Source organism: Bubalus bubalis, chromosome 24 (assembly GCF_019923935.1).
Source record: "Bubalus bubalis isolate 160015118507 breed Murrah chromosome 24, NDDB_SH_1, whole genome shotgun sequence".
NCBI classification, from domain to species: domain Eukaryota; kingdom Metazoa; phylum Chordata; class Mammalia; order Artiodactyla; family Bovidae; genus Bubalus; species Bubalus bubalis.
The window spans coordinates 1,845,879-1,873,554 of NC_059180.1; the positions used below are offsets into that span (position 1 = coordinate 1,845,879).

Genomic DNA, 27,676 nt, shown 5'->3' on the forward strand with positions numbered 1-27,676 from the left:
GGAAAGAGAGGCCAGAGAGAATGAAAGAAAAGTTGAGAGAATGGAAGATGGATCCAGACATTCCAATATTTCTCCTAGCGGTGATTCAGAAGGGGGAACGAAAAGAATGCAGAAGACAAACTCAAAGACGTTCTAAGGAAATAATTTCCAGAATTGGAAAAGGACACGCGTCCTCAGCTTAAAAGGACACACAGGAGTGCCGGGAAGATGCGAGAGAAAAGACCACATCTATTCACAACGTGATGAAGCCTCAGAACACAAGGCTCACAGGAAAAGCCCTGAAAGATGGACGAGATATACTGCCTACAGAGAAACAGAATCAGACTGACTGCTGGCAACACCCGATACAGATACCAGTATGGGGGTGTTATCTTTCAAGTTCCAAGGAAACATTATTTTTAAACTAGAATCTATATTTAGCTAAACAGTGACTCAAGTATAAACTAGGCAAAAGCTTTTCACACATGCGAGGACTCAAAACATTTACCATCCACCGACCTTTAATTAAACAATCACCAAATGATGCACGTCAGTAAGGGGGAAAGAAATTCCAAGGGGAAAAATTAGGATATAAGAAACAATAGTGGAATTTCCCTGGTAGTCCAGCGGTTAACAATTCATCTTCCAACGCAGGGAACAAGGGATCGATCCCTGGTCTGGGGAACTAAGATTCCACATGCTGCGAAGCAACGGAGCCCACACGCTCTGCAGACCACATGCCACAACTAGAGAGTCCTCGCTCTGCAAGGAAACATCCCACATCACGCCCGAAGATCCCGTGTGCCACAGCTAAGACTCGATGCAGCCAAATACACAAACAGGTACATAAATACATAAGTATTTTTTAATTTAGAAAAAAGAAACAATGATACGTACCTGATATGATCTGAACTGCGTTCCCCACATTTACAGGTTGACAGCCAAATGCCCTGTACCTCAGAAGTGTATTTTATTTGAATACAAGGTCTTTAAAGAGGTGATTAAGTTAAAAAGAGGTCGTTAGGGTGGTCCTAATAAGGATGGCAAAAGACATTCCACCCAAATAGTGACCCAAGAGAGCTGGGCTAACTGTGCTGCTATCAGACAAAATAGAGTCTAAGTTAAAAATATTACAAGAGCCGAAGGATTTTATATGTTGATAAAAGGGTCAATCTATCGATTCAAATAACAATTATGCAAATATATGCCTCTTACAACAGAGCCCCCAAAATATATGAAGCAAAAATTGACAGAATTAAGGGGAGAAATATCAGTTCTACAATAATACTTGGAGACTTCAATAGCCCACTTTTAATAATGAATAGAACAACCAGACAGATGGTCAGTAAAAAAACAATGATCAGCAGACCACAACAGAAAAAAACAGAACAAAGAGATCTTGATGAATTCTGCAAAAAGGAAGATCACAATAAACCTTTGGAAAATAAAAATACAGATTAAGGTATTAAGAATAAGTCCCATGTGTCATATATTTCCCTCCTCTAGGGGATCTTCCCAGAGAAGGCAATGGCACCCCACTCCAGTACTCTTGCCTGGAAAATCCCATGGATGAAGGAGCCTGGTGGGCTGCAGTCCATGGGGTCGCTAAGAGTTGGACACAACTGAGCGACTTCCTTTTCACTTTTCACTTTCATGCATTGGAGAAGGAAATGGCAACCCACTCCAGTGTTCTTGCCTGGAGAATCCCAGGGACGGCGGGGCCTGGTGGGCTGCCATCTACAGAGTCGGACACGACTGAATCGACTTAGCAGCAGCAGCAGCAGCAGCAGCAGGGGATCTTCCCAACCCAGGGATTGAACCCAGGTCTTCCGCATTGTAGGCCGATTCTTTACCCACTGAGTCACCAGGGAAGCCAGTCATAAATTACAACAAATATAAAAGGGTTAACAAGAAAATTGAGAGGAAAGGCATTAAAAGGGACAAAGGGGATTGTATGTTATTAAGAGGAACTGTCAGCGACCATGAACATTTCTGGGCCTCACAATATAGCTTCGAAGCACATAAAGTAACCCTGAGAGAAACACGAAGAAACCGGCAAAGTCACCGTCACAGCTGGAGACATCCTGAGGCCCCCAAGAAGGGGACAAATAAGCATGGTTACCGAGGATTCAAAATAATTAACATGTTTGCTCTAATAGCTCTACAGAACTCTGTAGATAGGTTAGAAAAACTCTTTTCAAATACAGGTGGAAATGTTGCAAAAATTCACCATGTATTAGCCACAAGAAATTCAAGCAATAATGAAAAGCAGAAATAACATATGGCATATTGGCTGATGGAAATATAAAATTTTTTTAAAAAATTACAAAAGAACACCATCTTCAATCTATACACCAAAGAAATATAAAAACATAAATTAAAAGTTATCTTTAAAGCAACAATAATGAGATCATAAAATGGTAGAGTATGAGTTCAGTAAGGTGGCTACAAAAGTCAACTTAAAACTCTCCAGATATTAAAACATTGAGAAACAACAGGCTGCAGTGATACAGCAGCAGATAAGCAGAACAGTGAACAAAAGCCTGGTAAACTCACCTATGTGCAGAAAATTAATGCCGGATTAGGGTTTTGTTTCAAATCAACACAGAGATAAAAGGAGTATTCAATAACTGTTGGGATAATCTGCTAACAATTTGGAGAGAATGATATTCCTACTTTGCTCTTTTACAGAGATAATTTGCAGATAGATTAATGACTTAAAAATGAAATAATGAATTCCAAAAGTTTTAGAGGATACAAAGTCTAAAATATGCTTATAACCTTGGGATAAGACAGGCCTTCTTAAACAAGCCATAATATGCTAATGTCATTGGGGAAAAGATTGATGAATGCGAGTACATCATAATTTAAAACTTCTGTGTGACGGAAAATAGTGCCACAAAGTTAAAGTGTAAGCTATGTTCTAGGAAAACATCTGTAATACGCGAAATAAAGATTAATGTGCAGAACGACAATAAGAAAAAGGCAAGGAATACGGTAGGAGAGGAAATTAGGAAAATGGACCAGCAAGTCATAGAATTTTATGTGATCAATAAACATGAAGCAATACTTCAGCTCAGGAATAATCGAGGGAAAACCTGAAACGGGAGACTTTGTTCTGCACCTGAGTTTTGTCAGCTGTAAAGCAGGAGCAGTAAGGGACGGCACCTCATAAGATTGTTATGGGATTAAATGGGTCAATGCAAACAAGTGAAGTCCCTGGGGCGGTGCCTGGAACGAAATCAACAATCTACAGGCATTAGCTATGATCAGCTTTAGCACACTGCAATAATCTGAGCAACAAAAAATTTCAGTCTTGGTAAAAATAAAGTTTTGGCAAGGGTGTGAAGAAAAAAAATACTCGCTCATTGTCTTGGTGAGAATATAAACTAGTCTAGCCCATTTTTGTGGGCAATTTGGCAACATCCATGAACACACACAATGTACGTACTCTACACCTGGCCATCGCCGACGCAATGGACATGAGTTTGAGCAAACTCCAGGAGACAGTGAAGGACAGGGAAGCCTGACGTGCTGCAGTCCAAGGGGCTGCAATGACTTAGCGCTGAGCAACAGATACCTGGCAATTCCACGTTGGCACCTAAGCTAGAGAAACACTCCCCTCTCTGCAAAGGAGGTGTGTGCAGACAAGGAAGACCGAAGATCAGGGGAAAAAAACCCTAAATGCTCATCAAATGAGGATTGATTACATTAATCATGGTGCATTTAGATAGTGCAAGACCCTGTAGGTGTCGATAAAAATGAGCTGGAGTGTATAGTGGCATGGGAGAATCTCTAAGGCGCACTTTTAAGGGAAGAAAACAAGTTGCGGAACAGTTAAGTACTGAATGATGCTACTCAGGAAAGCAATAACCACAGAACTCAAACACGCTCTTGTACTACCTATACGTGCCTAGAGAGAGGTCTGGAAGGTGACACACCAGACCAACAGCCGGAAGAGTGGACCAGCACTGATCTGCTTGTCAAGGAAAGCTTAGTAGCTTTGTCTACATTTGTCTTCCCTTGTGGCTCAGCTGGTAAAGAATCCACCTGCAGTGTGGGAGACCTGGGTTCGATCCCTGGGTTGGGAAGATCCCCTGGAGAAGGGAAAGGCTACCCACTCCAATATTCTGGCCTGGAGAATTCCTGGACTGTCTAGCCCACGGGGTCACAAAGAGCTGGACATGATTGACTTTCACTTCACTACATTACTTGAAAGATTTAAAAGAAATGTTTCATGTATGAATTTTTAGAAATAAAAATAAATAAGATATAACCCTAACCCTACAGAGTCTTCCTGGGGCTTCCCAGGTGGCAAAGTGGTAAAGAATCTGCCTGCCAATGCAGGAGACATAAGAGATGCAGGTTCAGTCTCTGGGTTGGGAAGATTCCCTGGAGGAGCAAATGGAGATGCCCTCCAGTATTCTTGCCTGGAAAATTCCACGGACAGAGGAGCCTGACGGGCTATAGTTCATAGATTAGCAAAGAGCTGGACATGACTGAGTAACTGAGCACACACACACACACACACACAACACTACAGTTTTCCTGGCATCCCTACAAGGTCGGACTGGATCAAAGTTCCTTCCAGCTCTAAGAATCCATGATTTCGTCCTTCTTACAGGAGGTCAAATTCATACAACATTAACCATTTTCAGTGTACAGCTTAGTGGCATTTAACACACTGCACAATGCCGTGCAACCGTCACCGTTAGCTTAGTTCTGAACATGCTCATCATCCCTAAAGGAGACCCCAACCCAATCAGCAGTCAAGTCCTTCCCCCAGCCTGTGCCAACCACTCATCTGCTTTCTCTCCGTCTCTCTGCAGCTGTCCATTCTGGACATTTCACATCAGTGGGATCCTACAGCAAACGTCCTGACGTGTCCGGCTTCCTTCACCGAGCGTGATGGTTTCTCCTCATGGTAGCTCGTGTCATGACAACACCCCTTTCCATGGCTGCATGGCGGTCCGTCGTACGGCTCTGCCACACTTGGATTGTCCCTTCACCTGCTAACGTGTATCTGGGTTCCTTCCGCCTCTGGGCCTCTCCCTTCACCTGCTGACGTGTATTGGGTTCCTTCCGCCTCTGGGCCTCTCCCTTCACCTGCTGACGTGTATTGGGTTCCTTCCGCCTCTGGGCCTCTCCACTATTCTGCGAGTGGTGTTGCTGTGAACCTCTGTGTGCAGGATTTGTTTGCATGCCTGTTCTCAATTCTCTTTGGTACCGACCTAAGAGCGGAATTGCTGGGTCACATGGTTGTTCAGTCGCTCGGCTGTGGCCAGCTCCTTAGCACCCCATGGACTGTAGCACTCCAGGCTTCCCTGTCCTTCACTATCTCCTGGAGTTTGCTCAGACTCATGTCCTTTGAGCTGATGATGATCACAGGGTAATTCTATCTTTAACCATTTGAGGAACTGTCAAGGCTTTTTCACATCACGTGCACCATCTTACATTCCCACCATGCTTCATTTTTAAGATTCTTTTTTTATGTGGACCATTTTTAAAGCCTTTATTGAATTTGTTACAATACTGGTTCTGTTTTATGTTTTGATATTTTGGCTGTAAAGTATGTGGGATCTTAGTTCCCTGACCAGGGATCGAACCTGCATGCCCTGCATTGGAAGGTGAAGTCTTAACCACTAGACCACCAGGGAAGTCCCCAAGATTTAGAAATTCAGAGAAGGCAGGCAGGAGTGCAAAGGAAAAGGCAGAACAGGTTTCCTGGGCTTGAGTAGATGCAGGACTGACAATGGAGCAGGCAGGGGGCACGGGGGCTGGGGGCAGGTGGGAGCAGGGGGCCCTCTGGCTGGGTGACGAACTGGGTACATCGAGTCTGGGAAGCTCACCTGACCAGCGCTCTGAGCATCCGCTAGCAGAGGCGGCCTCGGGGGTGTGGCACGGTGCCCCTTTGCCTCTGGGTGGATAATGAAAGACCGGCAGTAAGAGGCAGAGCGGCCTGGGGGGGCGGCGGTGGGCGTCGTAATGTCATCCTTTGGTCCTGGCCCCTCAGTGCAGAGGCAGGGCACCCAGAGCGCTCATCTGTCAGCTTCCAACTGTCATAAAAGAGACGTGCCAAGCGGGGAAGGTACCAAACTGGAGGCAGCATCGTCTGAGCCAGGGAATTAGCCAGCTCCTGCTTCTCCTCTCTCCGACTTTAAAATGAACTCCCAGAAGCTCCCACAGACAGTCGGGCAAGCCAATTAAAAAAAAAAAAAAATTAGCTGAGCTCCACGCCCACTGAGGTGCCCCGTAGTACTGGGGAATGCCAGCGGCGGGGGTGGGGCGGGGAACAGCAGGAACCTTGACTGCTTCTCCTGCAGCTAAGCCTCTGGCTCTGCTCTGGCACCCAAGGGTTCTGCAGGTGAGAAAGGGCTCTACTGAGCCCAGGAGTCTGTGCCGCAGCCAGGCGCAGTGTTTAACGTTGTACTGTGATTTCTGGGCTCGTGGAGGACAGGGAAGCCTGGTGTGCTGCAGTCCATGGGGTCATAAAGAGTCAGACACGACTGAGCGACTCAATAAGAACAACGTGGTCTTTGGTGCCCAGGGGGAGCTCCTGGGTCCCTGCCTTGAGTTGGCACAAAGCCTTGGGGTGGCCGGGGGAGTCACGGCAGAGAAGGGTCAGCCTCCTGGATGAGTTTGCGGGGGCTGCCGTGACCACAGACCAGAGGCTTCCACAACAGGGATTTACTGGCTCACAGTCCTCGCGGCTGGAAGTCCAAGATCAAGGGGTCAGCAAAGTGGGCTCATTCTGAGACCTCCCTCCTTGGCTTAGAGATGGCCGCCTTCTCCCTGCGTCCTCAGGTGGACACCCCCCCCACATACCCCCCATGTGAGTCTGTGTCCTGACCTCCTCTTCTTTTAAGGACACCAGTCCTATTGGATGGGGGCCATCCTAGAGACCTCATTTTACCTTAATCATCTCTGTAAAGACCCCAGCTCCACCCACAGCCAGAGGGACTCACAGATAGAATTTTAATATATGAGTTTGAAGGGCGGGGAACACGACTAGGTCCACAACAGCCAACCGGTCAGGGGCCTGGGGCATGGAGCGGCTCCCAGGCCAGCCTCCTCCTCCCCAGGCTGACCAGGTCACTCAGCCTGGACACCAGTTCCAGACTCAGATTCCAGAATATATCTATGGAAGTCATGCAGGGTATCGAGACCCTGCAGCTGGTATCGAGACCCTGCAGCTTAAAACAACAAGAGCAGACGCTAAGTCACCACAGGCTGCAACCGGAGTGTCAAGCCACCCTCACAGCACCGCTAATTAGAACTCACAGCATCTTGGTGGAACCTGAGGTGACTCATCCACTTGGCCGATGAGAAAGCGACAGTCCTGGAGAACCGAGCTCTGCACACACGGCTTCCACTTAGCAACGTTCAGACACGTTAAGACCCGTTTCTTAGAAACAAGTAAAACCAAGATGCAGCGGGAGAAGGAAATGAAATGTCAGGCAGCCACAGTCTTGTTTCACCCACCTCACTTCACCTGGGACGGAAGGGTGGACCCCTCCACCTCTGAGATCAAATGCGGCTTCGGAGAACAAGACTCGAGTGTCTGGGGAGAAAGATCGGGGGAATGGAATTCACGGCATCACTGTCTCGCGTCTCCTCCTGTCAGCCCAGGGTCCCCCTGAGCTCCTGGACCAAGGGATGGAGTTGAGTGTGATGACATTGTCCCCTGAGGCCTAAGCTAGGCCAGAAAAACACTGGGAGCTTCACCTGAATCCAGGATCCCAACAAGACAAAGTTCCGGGGCTTTTTCAACTAGCCCAGGCATCTGACTGTGAAACAACACAGCGCTAGGTAACACTGTGTCATCGGCATTAAATGTGCAGGAATCTACTCTTTACCCCCCAGGACCGTTCCTGAGTCTCCAGGATGTCCTCTCAGACCCAGGCTGAGAGCCTCTCAAGGTCAAGGGCTGTCTCTCGCCGTCTCCTGGGTGCACCTTCGTGCCTCCTGTGAAGGTTTTACGACCCCAAGCTCAGAGCCCTGCCCCAAATAAGGATGTAATTAGCGCTGGTGTGGCTCAGGTGTTGTTCTTCCTAAGCTGACCCGCTAACTTCCAGGCTGAGGACTTCTGCGCCTAAGATCCTGGCTTGATTATCAGGGACCCAGGTGGAGAAGGGCAGGGCGGCAGGATGAGAGGAGGGACGGAAAGTGGGAGGGCCCCGGTGAGGCCCGAGGCGCCAACCAGTACCTTCAGTGCTCACTGCACGCGTGAGCCGCCTGCGTGACGCCTGCTCCTTGGAAGAAAAGCTATGGCAAATCTAGACGGTGTATTAAAAAGCAGAGACGTCACTTTGCCAACAAAGGTCTGTACAGTCAAAGCTATAGCTTTTCCAATAGTCACGTATGGATGTGGGAGTTGGACCACAAAGAAGGCTGAGCTTCAAAGAATTGATGCTTTCGAACTGTGGTGCTGGAGAAGACTCTTGAGAGTCCGTCCCTTGGACAGCAAGGAGATCAAACCAGACCATCCTAAAGGAAATCAACCCTGAATATTCATTGGAAGGACTGATGTTGAAGCTGAAGCTCCAATACTTTGGCCACCTGATGGGAAGAGCTGACTCATTGGAAAAGACCCTGATGCTGGGAAAGATTGAGGGCAGAAGTGGGTGACAGGGGATGAGACAGTTGGATGGCATCACTGACTCAATGGACATGAGTTTGAACAAACTGTGGGAGATAGAGAAGGACAGGGAAGCCTGGCGTGCTGCAGTCCATGGGGTTGAGAACAGTCGGACATGACTGAGCAACGAACACTTTCACTTTGTTTTCTTACACATGATGCTCTTGCACACTAAACAAACCATGGTATACTGTAAACATGACTTTTATATTCACTGGGAAATGAAAAAATTCATACGACTTGCTTACTGAGATGGTCTGGAACTGAACCTTCAGTATGTCTAAGGCGCACCTGTATAGCTATTTCTGTTAAAAAAAGATGTGTAGAAAAAGCACTTGATAAAATTCGACATGTATTCCTGACAAAATATATTGGAATGGAAAGAAAATAAACATTCTTAACCTAGTTAAGTATATCTACAAAAATCCTCTAGCAAACACAATAGTTAAAGGTAAAGCGTTGAAAGCTTTTTCTTCAAGATTGAGGCCAAAACATAGATGCTCAAGATTACTGCTATTATTCAATGCTTTATTGGAGATGCTAGCCAGCATAGTGAAAAAAATAAATGAAGAAAAGAAAAAGAAATAAAAAGATCTAAAAAGTGGAAAGGAAGAAAAAACATTGTCATAATTTAGAAATGATAGTATCTACATAGAAAAACACAAAAAACTAGATATTATTTAAAAGTCTAGTATAGTTATGAATCCAAGGTTAAATATAAAAAAGAGCAACTGTGTTTCTCCACATTAGTAACAAACGTAAATGCAAAGTTTTAAAAGACATTCTTTATAACAGCAGTAAAAACCGAAAGATATTAGGAATAAGTTGAACAAAAATCGAGCAAGACTTTTACAGAGAAGATGCTAAAGCTTTATGGAAAGACATTATAGAAGACCTTTAAAAACGAGGAGGTAAACCAAGCTTGCAGGCGAAAAAACTTATCATAAAGACGCCGGTCGCCCCCAAAACTGATCTACAGATTCAATACGACTGAAATTCCAACAGAGTGTTTAAGATCTGAAGCAAAGCTGTATGTGGTAAGGATGGGAGCTGTTCCTGAAATTCTGGGCACAAGGACTAAGCTCTATGTGCACAGAAGCGCCGTGCTCTGCTTCTGGGCTGGGTCTGCAGCACACCTCCCAGCGCGCAGCCTCCTGTCCTCCTGCTGCCTGGACGCACACAGCAGTGAACTCCAGGCACAGAGGGACCCGCACGGAGAGGCTGGGTCCCCGGAGGGCTGCCTGGAGAAAGCCGCCCTGTTCACCTGCACCCACCCTGTTCTTACATGAGAAAAAACATGTATCACCTGCTCTTTAAGACCTTGATATTTGGGCGTCTGTTACACAGGGTAGTTGACCCTCACTAATATCACTGAGCTGGAGTACAGGTCATTACAACTTCGAAGCTGAAATGTAAGCAGAAAAAAGAATGAAAGGAAAACAGGACCGAATAAGCAAGAGTTACTGGGTGATACCCAAAGTGTTGTTATTGTAGTTGCTCAGTCGTGCCCAACTCGTTGTGACCCCACGGACTGCAGCCTGCCAGGCTCCTCTGTCCATGAGATTTCCCTGAGAATCCTGGAGTGGTTTGCCATTTCCTCCTCCAGGGGATCTTCTTGGCTCGGGGATCAAACCTTCATCTCCTGCATCGGCAGGTGGATTCTTTACCACTAAGCCACCCGGGAAGCCCGTCGAAACTGTAGGATATTCATAATTGGATGAGCAGGGGGAGAAGAAAGCAAAAGAAATAGTTGAGTTAATAATGGCCAAGAACGTTATTAGGACTTCCCTGGTGGTTCAGATGGTAAAGAATCTGCTGCAATGCAGGAGACTCGGGTTCGATCCCTGGGTTGGGATGATCCCCTGGAGAAGGAAATGGCAACCCACTCCAGTATTCTTGCCTGGAGGAGAATTCCAAGGACCGAGGAGCCCGGCAGGCTATAGTCCATGAGAGTCACAAAAGCGTTGGAAGTGACTGAGCAACTAACACTTTGACTTGTTCAAGAATGTTAGTAATGGCTGAATTAATAACGGAACTGTGACCAAACCCCACAGATCCAGGAAGTTCAGAGAATACCAAGCAGGGCAGATAACAAGAGAAATACACCTGGGAATATCAGATCCAAACTGCAGGAATCCAAAACCAAACAGAGAATCCTGAGAGAAGCCAGAGAGGGGAAAGACACCTGTCCTCTGCAGAAATAATAACGGCAGTGGACTCCCTACCACAGACACACATGTAAGAAGGGAGTGGGGTGAGACACTGCACGGATTAAGAAAGCAAAGACCACCAGCTCAGACGTCAATTTCCAGCCAAACTGTCCTCAGATGTGAAGGAGAAATGAAGACTTTCTCAGAGTAAAGAAAACAGGGGGAATTTATGGCCAGTAGGCAAGATATGTTGTCAATAAAAGAGGCTCTTCAGGCAGAAGAAAAACAACATACAGAAAGGAAGGGCACTGGAGAAGGAATAATTAAAAGAAAATAAGATCTTCTTTTTTTTTTTTCTCCTTTTCTGTGGGATCTTAGTTCCCCCGACCAGAGACTGAACCTGGGCCCTCGGCAGTGAAAGCATCGCGCCCCAGCCACTGGGCCACCCGGGATTTCCCTATTTTTCTTATTCCTAATTGATCTGCATGATTACTGGTTTTTTTAAAGTCATCATAGTAACAGTGTCTGGGGTAACTGCAGGGCATGGGTGACTGAAATGATGGACAGGAATCTCAGAAGGTTGGGAGGGATGGATGGGGATCATTCGGTCATGAGGTGTCCGCCACGTGGAGTCATTTCACTGGAGACTCGGATTCGTTAAAATGTACATTCTAAACTAAAAACAACTTAAACACTCGCTATGCTGAGAGAGGAGGTAAAAATGGGACCATGAAATGCTCTGTTAAAACCCGAGAATGCAAAAACAAAGAGGGAAAAGGCAGCCTGGTATTTTTTTGGCAAAAGACAAACTGATCTAAGGAACAGAACAGTGAGCTCAGCTTTAGTGCCAGGGATATAAGGAAACAATACAGAAGAAACTCGCCCCTGCAGCTCAGAGGGAAAGGGATGGGACAGCCCTTCGGGAGGAAATTCAATTTAACTTGACGTATTTAATTGGATTTCAAACCATTCACAACAATAAATTCCACAGACTGAAATATGAAGCCTTTTTGTTAGTATTCTTTTTAATATATGTATACATTCTTTTGCTTGATTTTTAAAGGAAACAATAATTTTAAAATGTCTAATGAAGTGGAGTGCATGCACGCGTGCTAAGTTGCTTCAGTTGTGTCCGACTCTGTGTGACCCTATGGATCACAGCCCACCAGGCTCCTCTGTGCAAGGGATTCTCCAGGCAAGAATACTGGAGTGGGTCGCCATGCCCTCCTCCAGGGGGTCTTCCCCACCCAGGGAACCTCCGTGCCTCACGCCTCCTGCACTGGCAGGGGGCTTACTCACCAGCAGTGACACCTGGGAAGCCCAGTGAAGTGGAGTAGAGGACGATAAGGCCTAAGTGCTTAGTGACAGAAGAGCGGGAAAGAACAAAGCTGACGTGCTCTGTCGAATCCCAGGAACGCCCAAAAAACAGAGGCGTCTTGGACCACAAAGGTTGGACGCGCAGGGTATGTTCACACCAGAGGAATCAGTTGCAGATGAAGTTCAACCCCCAGACTCTCTCCCAGCCCTGGCAGAAGAAAGGTTTACTCACTGGAAAACTTAATTCTAGGTGCGAAGGGTGAGGGCCCATCTGAAAAGTAGATGATTGAAATATCAGAAGACTGGGGAGGGTGGGCTGGAGAACAGACGTGTGTGTGTGTGTGTGTTTATTATAGGCCCCGTGGAAGTATTTGCCTGTTTAAAGCAATACAAATATAAAAAGCGGTGAGAGCACTTTGCCAACAAAGATCACTCTAGTCAAAGCTATGTTTTTTTCCAGTAGTCACCTATGGACGTGAGAGTTGGACCATAAAGAAGGCTGAGTGTTGAAGAATTGATGCTTTCAAACAATGGTGCTGGAGAAAACTCTTGAGGGTCCCTTGGACTGCAAGGAGATCCAACCAATCAATCCTAAAGGAAATCAACCCTGAAAACTCATTGGAAGGACTGATGCTGAAGCTGAAGCTCCAATACTTTGGCCACCTGATGCGAGCAGCTGACTCACTGGAAAAGATCCTGATGCTGGGAAAGACTGAAGGCAAGAGAAGAGGGCAACAGAGGCTGAGATGACTGGATGGCATCATTGACTCAATGGACATGAATCTCAGCAAACTCCTGGAGACAGTGAAGGACAGGGAAGCCTGGCATGCTGCAGTCCATGGGTCACAGAGTTGGATATGACTTAGCGACTAAATAACAGCAAAAAATTAAGGTGTCTGTGAACTTGGCCATGAGGATTTCTTCATGCTGATCCAGGGCACAGACCAGGAAGCAGCTGCCCGGGAACCCACAGCCCTGACAGCAGCAAATCTTATCTCTTAGCTTCACAGGACATTACGGGGTCAGGCCTCCAGAAGAGGAAGCAGTCCAGGGAATGGAGGGTGCTTCCTCAACAACTTCAAATTCCCTCCCGACACTTTCTCTTTCATCTCCCCCCCCCCCCACCCCGAACTCAATAATCTCTCATTTATCTTGCCTTGCTTCAGGCTATGCCATTAATAACAATAGAAACAGCATTTTTTGCTTGTCATCTTTCTTCAAAGGAACTCAGATTGTCTCTGAACCTTTAGTGTGCATACAAAGTAGCTGGGAATTTTGTTAAAATGCAGATTCTAATTCAGTCGGCCCGGGGTGGGGCCTGAGAGCGTGTGTTCCTAACCAGATCTCCGGTGAGGCAGACGCTGTTGGTCCATGGTCCACACTCTGAGAAGCAAGAGGACATGAGGCAACTTTATGGGGTGATGGAAATCTTTTCTATTTTGATGGTGGTTGTGGTTACACGGACATATACTTTTATCAAAATTCATTGGTCTGTGTGTCTAAAATAGGTGTGTTTTATTGTATGTAAATAATCCTTTATTAAAGGAAAAATCCATTCTAGATGTATTATAGATCTAGACGTGAAAGATGAAACAGCAAAGCTTTTAGGAGTAAACACACACCGTGGGGTGAGCATATCTCTCTTTTTTTGAACTACACATACAATTTTAATTTTTAAGCTGTTACCAGGTTGCTAAATCATGTCTGACTCTTTGGCGACCCCATGGACTGCAACACCTTAGGCTTCTGTGTCCTTCACCATCTCCCGGAGCTTGTTCGAATTCATGTCCATTGAGTTGGTGATGCCATCCAATCATCTCATCCTCTGTCATCCCCTTTTCCTCTTGCCCTCAATCTTTCCCAGCGTCAGGGTCTTTTCCAATGAGTCGGCTCTTTGCATCAGGTGGCCAAAGTATTGGAGTTTCAGCTTCAGCATTAGTCCTTCCAATCAATATTCAGAGTTGTTTTCCTTTCAGATTGACTGGTTTGATCTCCTCGCAGTAGCTACATTAAGAAATGTAATAAAACTGAATAAACTACTAAGGCGTATCTTCAACAGGACTCAAAAAAGAGGGAACCACGAGGGGAAAAGCCCATGTGAATTGGACTGTAGTAAAATTTAAAGCCTCCGCTCATCAGCAGACTCATGGTAAGAGTGGAAGGGCAAGCTGTAAATGGAAGGAAGCTCTCTGCAAGACACACATCTGACAGAGGGCTCCTACCCGTCAGATATAAAGAACCACTCCAGCTCAACAAGAGAAAGACACGCCGATCGGAAAACAGGCAAAACACTAGGACAGACGGTCCACGGAGGAGGACAGCCAAATGGCTGATCAGCATGTGAGGAAGCATTCGACTCAGTCACCAGTGAAACGCAAATTCAAACCACACCAACGACGTGTTTTGACTGCACACTGCTAAAATGAAGAGGCAGACCACGCTGTGTCTGCGAGATGCTGCGAGAAGGGATGTGCACCCGCTGGAACCTCCATTCGTTACCGAGCTGGGGTGCAGTCTGCAACCACATTCAGGGGAAACGATTTGGTGGTATTTACTAGAGCTCAACATGAACAGAGTCTAAGATCCAGGAGGTCCACTCTTGGGTGGAAATAAAGGCACATGTCTCCAGAAGGTAAGCGTAAGAATGCTCAGAGTAGCCTTACTCCTGACGGCCCCAAGCTGGAAGCCACCCAGGTATGCATCAGTGGCGGTCTTGATAAAACATGAAACAGTCCTTAAACAGACTCTTACTGGCAACACAGACACGGCAGCACTAGCTGCCACTTGGAACAGCGTGGATGTAGCCGGGGCTGTCAGATAAAACAGGGCACCCAGCTTGGCTTGTGTCTTGAATAAACAGACAAACATTTTGAAGAACATGAATGTCCCATGTAGTATTGGGGATATACTCCTACTAAAAACTCCTGTTCTGTGAAAAGCCATTACTAGTCTTCATTAAAATACTGATTTTCAACTGGCCACACTCTGTTTTTGGTCTGGGTGCTGGTGATGGTGCGTTCATGTTGCGAAAATCTGTTGCGCTACACTTAGGATCTGTGCATGCCTCTTTGTATGAATCTTACGCTTCCATGCAAAGTTTATTTACAATAAAGACACAGCTAATCCTGGCCCGTGTCCCAGCAGAGGGGCCCTCCCTGCCTCTTGCCCCGAGTCTCCCATCTGTTCTCAGCACCGCTGTTTGTGATCTTTCGAACTTGCGCATCCATCCTGGCTGCCGGCCACGGCTCCATCGCCCCAGCAGCTGGCCCGCGCCCACAGGCCAGCATCTGCCTCCTTGGCACAGCTTCCGGGGCGCTCAGGGGCCCCTCCTCCCCATCCCCACACCTTCCCGTCTTTTTGCCAGCACCGACACTCATCCCACCTCCATTTCTCTGCTCAGAGGGCCCTCCGAGCTTCTCTGCCTGCAAAAAGCCTTGCAGTTTCCCAAGTCTCATTTCGGCTTCGGTCGGCCCTGGAGGTCACTCTGTCTCCCTCGGGCAGAGCCGGGTGTCCTGCTCTCTCCCACCTGTCCTCAAGGAGGGCCTCTTTTATCTCCCAGCTGACTGCCTCCTCACCAGACCACAGGCTTGAGGGGAGGGGAGCCCCGCCTTTACCTCTTTTTATCCCTGGCACCTTGTGGACTGCCTGAGAGTGGTGGGTGCTGGCTACCTCTTAAGGTGCATACTGGATAACGGCAGTAGTGAGTATTAATGCACAGGGGTCAGGCAAGGAATGAAAGTAAATGGCTCATGCTAGATTTTAGGTTTGGCGGGGGCCCTTCAGAGCCTGCTCCAGGGCGCCCGGCGTACGAGCAGGGCGCACGTGTATCATGAACGCACACCTGTCCCGACCGAGCCTGCCTGGACGTTGTGCCCGCCGCACGGCATTTGGTAGATGCTAATCGTCTACCTTCGGAGAAGGCAATGGCACCCACTCCAGTACTCTTGCCTGGAAAATCCCATGGACAGAGGAGCCTGGTAGGGTGCGGTCCACGGGGTCACTAAGAGTCAGACACGACTGAGCAACTTCACTTTCACTTTTCACCTTCACGCATTGGAGAAGGAAATGGCAACCCACTCCAGTGTTCTTGCCTGGAGAATCCCAGGGACGGGGGAGCCTGGTGGGCTGCCATCTATGGGGTTGCACAGAGTCGGACACGACTGGAGTGACTCAGCAGCAGCAGCAGCGGCATCGTCTGCCTTCTTGTGGGAAGGGTGCTGTCTTACTTCCGTTTCCCCGACGGCTTCAGTGACTTGTCCAAGGTCGCCTGCTGGGAGAGGCAGAGTTCACACTCAACTGCACGGGTGAGTCCGTGAATAACGCCAGGCACTGAATCACAAACGCCTCAGGGAGCACAACAGGCAAGGGAGGAAGTGTGAGTGCCCACTCGGTCCGGGGCAGCTGAGCTGTGACTCAGGCAGCCCTCCTGGCCCGTCTCAAGTCAGCCTCCGTGGGTGGCCACCCCCTCTCCGAGAAATAGCCCATGGGGAAGGGACGTCAGCCCAAACCCGAAACACAGCATTCAGCTCCATCCAGCGACTCTCAACCCCTGCCTGAGGTTCTCAAGTTTTAAACAAAACAAAAATCTGATTCACCGTTTCCAGGCCTACCGGAAACGCGAGTCCTTTATTTTTCTGCCACTAAAAAAAAAAAAAAAATCAAACCAGAAAAAAAAAAAAAAAAATCAAAACTTTATGGCTCAGAAAGTTCTGAATGTGTCTCATTTCACACCGCGCCAAACACCGTTCACGACAAAAGTTGCAGGAGGAAGCCCAAAGTAAAAGACAGAAGGAAATGAACCGCATTACAATAAAACACACTCGCCAATAAATAAGAGACTGAGCAATGAATCCGACTTGGGATACACCACTGGCAAGAAGATATGCCCTAAAGCTTTGCTTAAACCAAATAATGTAAGAACAGATGGCTCCCCTGGGTCTCTGGGAAGCTGCAAACAGAGACTCTGTTTGGGATTCTGGCAGAAAACATGGGGCATTAACAACATTCAAGGTGAAAGAGGGGAGGGAGGGATGCGGTTTTCATCAGGGGACAGAAAGAGATATATCTGGATATCTCCACTGGATCCCCACAGGTTGCGGGGCACGTGCCTCCTCCAGAAATTAAGCAGAGCCATCCTCGGTGGCACTCTGGGGAGACCCCCGCTCCCAACTGCCCAACCGGAGAATTGAATTAACTCCAGAGATTTGGATTATAAGGATGAATCCTCGAGGGAGACAAAAATTTACTCAGGGAGGGTTTTTCCACGCCCGTCCTGCAGAAGCCTCACAGAGTGGCGGGGTGGTAAGATGCAGGCACCAAGCCGCTGAAAGGTTCCAGAGGCCTCTCGGTTTCACCCTCCGGGAGGCTGTAAAAGATGCCGTGGTCTCCCAAGCACAGAAAGAGCACACACCCACACCCAGCGTTCATATTACTCCCCTTTCTCAGCATCACCAGGAAAATCCAAATGGTGCTCTCTTGCCCAAGGGGGAGCAAAAACGAAAGCAAAGGCTTTTCGCCCAGCCCGGGAAGATGGCTCCAAGGGAGGCATGATGAACACGAAGTCGTGGCTGGGAGAGGTCAATTAATAACAATGAAACTTTGCATTTATATAGCGGTCTGTTATTTTCCAAGCCATTTTTCACGGACTATCTCATCTGCTCCTCAGAGCGATTCTGTGCGGTAGGAAGGCAGAGGTTATTTGTCTCCATCTTGCTGGTGAAGAAACAAAGTCTTGGGACAGGGAAGTGATTTGCTCAAGGTCACGGCGCGATCACAGGTCTTTAAAGCCGGCGGGTTCCTGGTCTAGGGGAGCAGGGGCAGGAATGACTAATGGGGGCACCCTGGCTCCAGCTGTCAGTTTCACACCCACAGTAGACATGGGCAATCGATCACAGAGCTACTCTCTTCCGCAGAACTGGGGGGCGGGGGGTGGCACTTTCTCAAGCAAGCCAGTACTAGTTGCCCGGAGCTCGCCCTCAAGGTGAAACCCATTGGTCGTCCCAGGCCCTGTCTCCTCTCTCACAGGTGAGGAAACTAAGCCCGGAGGGGAGAAGGGACTTGGCCAAGATGGCCCAGTGGGTTGGTGGCCCAGGACCCAAGTCTTGCCTCCCTGTTCTGAGCCCAGGGGTCTCCCCAGCACATCGTGCTGTGGCCCCACTGGCTGGGGGAACAAGTCACCCCTGAGAGATGCAGCAAGAAGACCTGGGAATGACCATCTCAGGGACCCAACCAGATCACCTGGGTCCTCTGTGCTGAGCAAGCGGACACAGTCCTAGTCCCAATGGGGGAACCAAGGACCACCCCCAGGTTTTCAGGCCTGAGCACTCAGCCGCATGGAAGAGAGGACTTAGGGATGGAAGGCTCCAAAGTTCAGCTGTGGGTTGACTCCACGTCCGGGCAGTCAGGACCACTGGCTACCAAAGTCCAGTGTTCAGCAGGGGATGCCCAGAGGGAGGGATAAACCTGGGATGTGAGCACAGAGATGGCTCTCAAGCCGTGAGTCTGCCTGAGGGCACCGTGCGCAGCGTGGTGGTGGAAGAGTTCAATGGCAGCGACTGGGAGAAGGCCATGAAGGAGCATAAGACCATCAAGAACATGTCCAAGGAATGAGCTCCCACGCCTCCTGTCCAGGAAGGGCCTACGGCCTCTGCAGTCTGCTTCGGCCACCAGTGTCTTCAGGCAGCTCTTGTCCTCCCCTAGCTGATTTTGACATAGGCTAGTTACCCTTCTGTCCCACTTCCTGACTTTTGTGCGATCTTCTAGAGAAATAAATATTTTTAACATTAAAAAAAAAAGAAAAAAGTCATTCCTGCCCCTGCCCCCCCCAGGGAGGGGCCCCAAGGGAGAGGCCGAGCCCTTTGACCTCAGAGGTCAGGGGACATGGAGGCATTCGGAGAGACTGGGAAAGAGCGGCCAGGGAGGCACGAGAAAACCAAGGCAGGGAACTGATGCCACGTTCCAAGGAGCGATGGAGCGGCTGAGCCAGCAGCCAGCCTGAACAAGCGTCTTCAGGTCCCACGAGGACTACGAGCGGACCTGGGCTTGCGTGACCTTGGTAAAGGCTCCTTAAACTCAGGGCTGCGGGCAAAGGCCTGACTGAAGCGGGTCCAGGACAGAACAAGGGTTCAGAACTGGGGACAGTGCAGACAACACTCTCACAGAGACCTTCGGCAAAGGTGTGCAAGGCTGAGTCACGTCCCTGCACACTCGTATGGTGAAACCCCAGCCCCACCACCTGCAGCTGGAGATTCAGCCTTTGAAGAGTGAGTTAAAATGAGGCCGTCAGGGTGAGCCTGAAGCCAGCGGGGCTGGCATCCTGCGAGAAGAGGAGAGGGGACCAGAGACACACGGGGGGGCTCGCACACAGGGGAGGACCAGGTAAGGACACAGCCAGGAGGCGGCCACCTGTACGCCCAGGAGAGGCCTCTCGAGGCGCCAGCCCTGCCCACGCCTTGATCGTGGACCGTCTCTACACAAAATTGAGGGGAAAGAGACTGGCCCCTTCCTCAGGAGCAGCCCTCCACTCGGTGCAGTCGGGGGTGGGGGTATCCCCCACTTGGAGCGTCTGGAGGAAACCGCCCTCTCCCTGCCAGGCCCCTTTCCTTCACAACCGCAAACCTCCCCAGGCCCAGAACCCACATGACTCCAGGACTCGTGAAAAAACCTCCCCGGAGAGAACGGAACACAGGACTGTGGAGGCTGCAGAACACTCCCGGAGGAATCGGGAATCTCTGTGCGTCTCTGCTACCTGCTACCCTCTGCTACCTCGGCACCCCCAGGCGCCATGCAGATTCACAAGCTGGTTTTGAAAAGCATCTGAGAACCGAAGCCGGGAGACTCAGAGAGAAGGGCGAAGTATCGTTATTATTCAACCGCCCGCTCCCCCCGCCCCACAACCAACTCCACTGGAATCCCTTTTTTAAAGGCCATTTCTTCTTAGAAAACTTCTGTAAAAGACCGAATCCTTACTCAGAGGCAAGGAGCAAAGCACCAATGTCAATAAAACACGGTTTTACTTCCTATCAACATTCATCTACTGACATAACAACTTGCTGCACCTCCAGTAATGCTGCTCAAGGTTTCTGTTTGGCCTCAAAGAAAAGAGGGTCATCACCACCAGGCCTCCTCCAAGAGCTCACAGGGCCTCTCACCATAGCCCAGAGCCGCACACGACACACAAGCGCATCCACGGCAGGATGGACACACAATCGTGGTGAACGCTCACAGTGTAAAACTACGCAGGGAGGAAAACCCAAGCCGCTACACACACGGATGAATCACGCTGACACACCAGAGCACACTCTGTGCGAGGCCGTGCATGTGACAGTCAAGGACAGGCGAGGGGCTGGGGGCTTGGCAACCAGGAAGGAGAATGAGGATGCCCCCCCCACCCCAGGCCTGGAAAGGACCCAAGTCTTGATCTGGGCAACCAGCGATGTGGGTGTGTGTGCAACGCCATCCACAGGGACCATGTGCGTGCTATGCCTTAATAGAAAACGAATCCTTTTTTTTTTTTTTTTTAAAACCAATCAATTTTGCCTTTCAACAGGGCCGGGGAGGCCCTCTGATTTCCCTTCCTGTGACACAACTGAATTGAGAACTGCAAGAGGCAGTTTCTTCCTGCAGTCCATCCAGGTGGGAACCAGGAGGGCTAGGATCAGCTAGACAGAGCAGAGGGGGACACCAACCCTTGCTGTCTCTTCCAAACACGGCTTTTCCTTCTATTTTCCTTAATCAGAAGGATAACAGTTGCTAAGGTAAAACAAACAAAGAGAAGGACACAAAATGAAAACTAGAATTTTCCCCTCCATCCCTCCAACCCCCATTCCCCAGACGTCCCACCAGAGCAGTTTCTTTCTTTTTTCTTATGTTTTTTGTTTTGGTTTTTAGTCTAATAGTTTGACTTTCCAAAACCAACTCCCTGAAGTCATTGCCTCTCTGCGTTCAGCAGTGCTGACACAAGACTGATTTTACTCTTGCTTTTATAGGTGACCTACTCCTTACTCTTTATAAGGTCTTTGGGGATTTTCTTGTTATCCTAGGAGGGATTGGGGGCAAGAGGAGAAGGGGACGACAGAGGATGAGATGGCTGGATGGCATCTCTGACTCGATGGACGTGAGTCTCAGTGAACTCCGGGAGTTGGTGATGGACAGGGAGGCCTGGCGTGGTGCAATTCATGGGGTCGCAAAGAGTCGGAGACGACTGAGCAACTGATCTGACCTGACTCCTTACTCTTTATAAGGTCTCTGGGGATTTTCTTCTTATCCTTGGAGTTCTGAAATCTCACCAAGACGTGTCTAGATGCAGTTTCTTCTACATGCTACCGTTTTGCTTTGTTTTTTCTTCTAGAAAACCCCTTATGCCCCCATCTCATTCCTGGCCTCACAGAATTCCACTGTATGGATGGACTTTGCTTTTGAAAAGCAACTGTGTGGTTTCAAGCTTTTCCCCATTACAGACAATGGTACAATTAACATCTGCACGCAAAAAAAAGATGGACGCGTCTATTTGTGAGATAGTGTTTAGGAGCGGAATTCTTGGGTTTATTCACTTACCATGTTAGTAAACACTGTCAAATCCACGGCGCATGAGACTTGCCTGCTTCCCCTTTCCAGTGTTTTAATCTCTGCCAGTCCGACAGTGAAGAAAGGCGTATTTCTGTTGTACTAGTTTGCATTTATTCATCGTAAATTGATCGGTCTGTTCACGTCCTGTTTGCTCACACCCTTCAAGCATTTTTCTCTTGGGTCCAGTTCCCAAATTCTGAAGTCTGCAAACTACGATGGAGTGCCCCCGCCCCCCGCACTGGCCACCCTGCCCCACTGGCCACCCTACAAGGACAGCGCTGAGCTGTTTCCACGGGGACCTTCTGGCTGTCAGAGCCTCCAATATTTACTACCTGGGCCTTTACAGAAGAAGTTTGCTGATTCCTGCATCTCCCTGATTTTTTCTGAGAGTTCTCTGGAGATTAAGGAAACAGATCTGTCCGACGAGAGTTCAGTTTTGGGTTAAATTCTTCACTCTGCTGTACCGCCCACCCGCGACTCTGTCAGAAATAGCCAAGTCACAGGTGAGCCTTTAAAAGCAGAAGCACTCTTATTTGGAAACACTCTGGTCTATGTTAATTTAGGGGTGGTACCTCCACACCCAGTCTACACATGTGGCAACTGAGGCTCAGAGACGTTCAGTGACTTCCCCGAGGTCACGCAGCTAGTACGCGGCAGACCAGGGACCTACGCCCTTTCTGCCGGCTCCACGTCCCTAGATCTTTCCACTGAAGGATCCGGCCTCTCGCCAGAGGCCGGACCAGCACCAGGGAAGGCACTGACTGTACGCAGCAGTCGGACGGGTGATGCAGTGGCACCTGCAGGCTGGGAGACGTGTGGACAGAGCTCGGGGCCCCGCCTCGCCCTGGCGCTCCAGAGCGCGAGGATGCACGTTTCAGAGGTGGGTGTGGGGTGAGAAGGAAGGTTACGGCCTCGACACAGAAACCCCCCGGGGAGAATGGAGCCCTGGCTCTGGCTCATCCGTCAGCAGGGATTGGGGAGGACCAGAGGACCGTGACAGAAGAGATGAGCTTGCGGAGCTGGACTGCCGGGCTGGACCGGCAAAGAGCGCGCGCCAGAGAAGGCAGGAACAGAGAAGCTTCATCACCCCCGGCGCTTGACCATCACACCAACGTGACAGCAACCATTATAACCTCAGGGCCCTGAACAATCGCAACTGAAGGGGCTACCCTGCTGAAAATAGTCACCCCGTAAAACCGCCGACCCACAGGCAAGAGTTGCTCAAGGAGACTTCGGGGGATGCTGCTCCGGTGTGTTCCTTGCATGTAATGCCCACAAGCTCTGTTCTTCCCGAGCATGGTGGCTGAGAATCCGCTGATGCAATTTTTCTTGAGCAGGAAAGCATTTTAAGAGGCTTCCTTGACAGCTGTCTTTTCTTTTTCTTTCTGTTTCCATATTTAAATCCATTCAAAATGTTCTACGGCTTCTCCTGGTGGCTCAGATGGTAAAGAATCTGCCTGCAATGCAGGAGACCCAGGTTTGTTCCCTGGGCCAGGAAGGTGCCCCTGGAGAAGGGAAAGGCTACCCACTCCAATATTCTTGCCTGGAGAATTCCATGGACAGAATGTTCTAGACTTACTGGATAACGCAGTGTGTCTACAGGGTAGATCTCCTTCATGCTCACGGCTGTCCTGCAAGATGGGGACTGCAGACCAGGAGACCAAGGAAGGGGGTCCACCCAGTGCGGGCGGGGGAAGCCACACTCCACCCCCAGGCCCCGACCTCAGCACCCATCCTCTCTTCCCCCTTGACTCTCAGGAATAACAACGGCAAAGGTCGCTGTATGTACATCTCGTGCTTTCTCATTTTATGCTTGGTGTAGCTGACAGGCCTGAAAATAATCCCATTAATACCCTGATTTCATTGGGAAGAAATGACTCCCAGATTGCTGAAGTGATCGCGGGCCGGCACAGGTGGGCAGTCATGACTGGAAGCCACGTCTGGGCCACAGCCCGAGGCTCCTTCCCACCTGCCACTAGGCCCCCGACACAGAAGGTGGACCATGGACCTCCTATTGCCTCCCTACTCAATCTGATTTTTCCGGAAATTTTTGAACTTTTTAATCTTTGGCCGCAGGGCATGTGGGATCTCAGTCCCTTCACCAGGCATCTAACCGGAACAAACCCCTACCAAACAGATCTGTTCGACGAGAGTTCAGTTTTGGGTTAAACTGTCCGCGGGTGGGCGGACAGATCTGTTTGACAGAAGCACAGGGTCTTAACCACTGGACTGACAGCGTAGTCACTGACCTGACTTCTTTTTAACACATGTTTCACAGATCTGGTCACACTCGGTGTTGGGATGGTCATCTGGGCACCTGACCCACGTGGGACCTCACCATCGTCCTGACTGCCAGGGGGCACTGTCTTCAAGGCCAAGGGTAGGGCAAAGCAAGAGGGGCTGGACAGCAGCTTTAAACTGGCAGGAGGAGCTCCATTTATCAGCCTTGGGTCTCTTTTCATCATAATCATCTGAACACTGGACTCGATGTGGCTTTTCATGCATGAAGCGCCATAATCACCGAATCAGAAACAGCCTCCAGTCCCGCAAAGCAAGGCTTCCATCGGGAGGGTGGAGAAATGCACGACGGAAGGTGGAGAAGGGAGTTGGGACACACCAGCGCTGTCTCGGCCCGAACCTTCCACTGATCCCCGGTGGGTCCCACACGCGCCCTCTGCCATCCACCCTCCTCTCGATCCTCCCCCTCTAGTCTGAGTCTCCACCAGCCCCTGGGCACAGCAACACAACCATATGGCCTGAACTACTTAGACATCTGGGTTCCACCTTGCTTCTGCTGTGTCCCGAAAGGTGCCCACTAACTGACTCAATCCAGGGCCGTCACCTTGAGAACAAGAGTTAGGTTTACAAGTCGTTTTAAAAGATCACATAAAGGATTTATGGATAAACAACACAGAGTCCATGCCTACCATGGAGTATTATTCAGCCTTAAGAAGGAAAGAAACTCTGACACCTGCTACCACCTGGAGGAACCTTGAGGACATGATGCCCAGTGGACTAAAGGGCAAACGCTGTGGGATCCCACCTACATGGAGCCCCTGCCCCCCAGGAGTCAGATTCAGAGAGGCAGGAAGTAGAAGGGTGGGTACCTGGGGCTGGAGGAGGGAGATGGGCGATCCGTGTTTAAAGGGACCAGAGGCTCAGTTTGGGAAGATGGAAAGTTCTGGACACGATGGTGGTGATGGTTGTGCAACGTGGAGGCACTTATTACCCTTGAACTGTACACTTAAAAGTGGTTAAGACGGCAAAGTTTTCATCATGTGTATTTTACCACAATTAAAAAAAAAATCACACAAAGGAACAGACTCGGGGCTGGTGGGGCCACCAGACTTCCTTTTTGATCTGGGTGCTAATTAAAATGCACAGACATCCAAACCATTTTGCCCGGGATGGGGGAGGCTGAGTCCCAGGCTCCCTTTGCCCGCTGGTCAGCCAGGGCCCACAGCCCACAATGTGACGGTCGCGTCTTTACCTGGCCTTGGGGGTTGAGGGAAGTGCAGACTCAGGGCAAAGACAGAGGGCAGCATTTTAGCTAAATTCCTGCCCCGGCATTAACCCAGGGCTTGAGATTTCTGGTGCTCATTAACCACAGGGGAGGCATCCACTAACCGTCTGGGGCTGGACCAGTGTGTCTTTCCTTCCTGGGCAGCAGCAGCAGCCTTACACCTTCAGGAGAGGCGGCAAACGTTAGGAGGGGTCTTTTCCTACCACAGATCAGAGGTTGGGCAGAGATGGGTTTGGCCCAAGACGAGGTCTGAGCCGACCGCCCTCTGTTCGCACTCTGCCCAGCAGGTGCCAGGAAGCTGGGAGCCCAGACACACGCAAGCAGGCCCCGCTCCCTGCGCCAAAACTGTCTCCCCCAGAGAACCCTTCTCCCCGCCCCGGGAGGGTTCAGGACACCCTGGGAGGCGGGGATCTGGGGGGTGACGCGGGGCGGCTTTCCAGCCCGTTCAGTGCCCTGGGGAGGTCGGTGTCCGGGAGGCGGGTACTCCAGGCGTGAGGCCTCTAGGGACCCATCCTGGCTCTGCGGGGGCGCCCGAGCCCCACCTCGCTCCCCGCGCTCCCCTCTCCGGGGCCCCACCTTCTCAGGAGCCTGCGAGTCAGGCCTGGCTGTGGTCTGGAGACTTCCTGTCCTTTAAGGTCTTAGAAAAGGTTCTTTTCCTCCCTCTGGGGCCCCCAGGGGCGCCCGGCCAGCCCCCTGCCCCCGACCACCGCCCCCCACCCCCTCTTTTCATCCCTTTGTTCTCGGAGGGGCGGGGGACCCGGGGGTGGGGGACGTCGCCAGGCGGGGCCAGTCAGAGGCGTACTGTCCGAGAGAAACCCAGAGGCGAGATGAAGTGGAAGAAAGTAAAGTTTTCGGCAGGCGGAGGGAGGTGGAGATGGAGCCAGAGGGGTGAGAAACAAGCCACTCCGGACCCCCTCGGCGCCCCCAACCCACCTCGACCGCGCCCCCGACCTGGACCGGCCGCCGCCCCAGGGTGGCTCCCGGCACCCCCCGTCCCCGGTCCCCAACCCGGGTCCCCACCCCCGCGTCCGCCGGGCCTACCTGGGCCGCTCATGCTCCGCCAGCCGCGGCGCCTCCTCCGCGCAGGCCGCCGGCTTCCTCCCGGGTCCCCGGCCCTCGGGCCCCGCCGCCCGGACCGTCCGAGGGGCGCAGCCGGCCCAGGGGCTGCAGGGCCGAGGGGCTGCTGCGCGCCACCCGGGCAGGAGTTCGGAGGCCAAGGGAGGCAAAAGAGAGAAAAAAGGAGAGAAAGTGTGTCATAGGCTGGAAGGGGGAGGGAAATGCAAAACCCGACAGGAAATGAGACTAAAAAAATGCAAAAGGTTAGAAAAGAGATAAGGAAGAGGGGGAGGGGCGGGGCCTGGGTGCCGCCGGGGTAGGAGGGCGCGAGGGGGTGCGCTGGGTGGGCTCTGGGTCCCCGGAGCTGCCAGGAGACCCCCGCACCCGCCCCACCGCAGGCCTGGGGCGGCCTTGCCCCCTCCACCCTGGTCGGAGAGGCTGGACCCCCGCCTGGGCCTCAGCCCCCACCCAGCTGCGACCCCAAGGCTGCGGACCCCGCCCGGAGCCCAGGAGCGGCCGTGGGAAGGGACGCCCTGTGGAGGACGTCGGGGCTCAAGGCGAGCGGTCCAGGCGACAGGCCCCTTCCGAAGACATCCCAGAGGCATCGCTGCGATTTGGGGTGGGGAGGGAGGGCTGGTCCCACGGAAGAGTGGGCAGCAGGGCACCCCCGGGGCTCTTCCTCCCTCAGCCGGAGTTCTGGAAGCTTCCTGGGGCCGGCCGGCCGGTCAGCACACACCCACCCCGCCTGGACACTGGCTGGTGACGGAGTCCGCCCTCCGCCCACCCATCCCCCACTCGTGCTCTCAGACCCAACACCTGGAGGGGAAATTGTGACTTCTGGATGCCACCGGTTTAATCATTTACCCCCAGAGCTGTGACACAGGCCCCCTGGGTATGTTGCTCTCCCACCCAAGGGTGTTTCTGAATCGTGAACTTAAGAATCTGGGCAAACCCAGCCTAGCACGGTCCGGAGAACTCTGGGTTCTAGTCTGCCCGCTGCGGATGCTGCAGTTTCCCCAGCTCCCCCTCCGCTGCCTCAGTCTACCCCTCCCTTCTCTCCCTCCCCCCAACCATTTGATTCCCCCGGGATACAGCTGGAGAACTTTCTGTCCTGTTCTAAGTGTTTTAAGTTCTCTGAGTAAAGTTCCTTGAGCTCCCGGAGGGAAGGGCACTCAAGAAATGAAGCAACTAAGCAGAAAGACACAATGCTGCGGTGGTCCAAGCGCAGGAGAAAGCGGAGTCAGCGGAGTCCTGGCGGTTTGAGGAACGCGGCTGATGGATGCACATGGACCCGGCAGGAAGGCAGACATAAGTTTGCTTTCTGCAGAGCATATTAAACAAAGTCATGAGGAGCCGCAGAGAGAAAGTTACTAAAATACAGAACAGTGCCGCCAGCAGCCTGGTCCTCGGTCCCCAGTGACCCGCCCGAGACCAGGATAGAATCTC

At 50.6% G+C, this 27,676-nt stretch overlaps 1 protein-coding gene across 4 annotated transcripts in view; it reads right to left on the minus strand.

Moving 5' to 3' along the window:
- CARD11 (caspase recruitment domain family member 11) overlaps window positions 1-26,920 on the minus strand; it is a 106,817-nt gene extending 79,897 nt beyond the window's left edge. For 2 of the 4 annotated variants that reach the window (XM_025275562.3, XM_025275563.3), the window contains exon 1: window positions 26,216-26,918. The gene's annotated coding sequence lies outside the window, so the exon portion shown is untranslated. Of the gene's footprint in view, window positions 1-26,215 lie in introns of all 4 variants that reach the window. The other 2 variants (XM_025275559.3, XR_003106546.3) reach the window with 2 other exon arrangements.
- Between the last annotated feature and the right edge of the window lie 756 nt (window positions 26,921-27,676).